Genomic DNA, 507 nt, shown 5'->3' on the forward strand with positions numbered 1-507 from the left:
CAGAGTAAGGACCCTGGACTTCAGCAAAGCAGATTTTGAGTTGCTGAGGGAACTTATGGGAAGGATCCCCTAGGAAGCCAGACTTAGGGGAAGAGGCATCCAGGAGAACTGGCTGTACTTTAAAGAAGCCTTACTGAGAATGCAGGAACAAGCCACCCCAATCCACAGGAAGAATAGCAAGTATGGCAGGAGACCAGCTTGGCTTAGCATGGAACTCTTTAGTAATATAAATCACAAAAAGGAAAATTATAAGAAGTGGAAACTTAGACAAATAACTAGGAGGGCATATAAGAGCATTGCTCGGGCATGCAGGAATGAAGTCAGAAAGGCCAAAGTGCAACTGGAGTTGCAAGCTAGCAAGGGATGTGAAGGGTAACAAGGGTTTCTGTAAGTATGTCACTAGCAAGAGGAGGATCATAGAATCATAGAATCAATGAGTTGGAAGGGACCTAGACAGATCATCTAGTCCGACCCCCTGCCATGGGCAGGAAGGAGCACTGGGGGTGG

This window comes from Crocodylus porosus, unplaced genomic scaffold (genome assembly GCF_001723895.1).
Source record: "Crocodylus porosus isolate Cpor-Errol unplaced genomic scaffold, CroPor_comp1, whole genome shotgun sequence".
Lineage (NCBI taxonomy): Eukaryota > Metazoa > Chordata > Crocodylia > Crocodylidae > Crocodylus > Crocodylus porosus.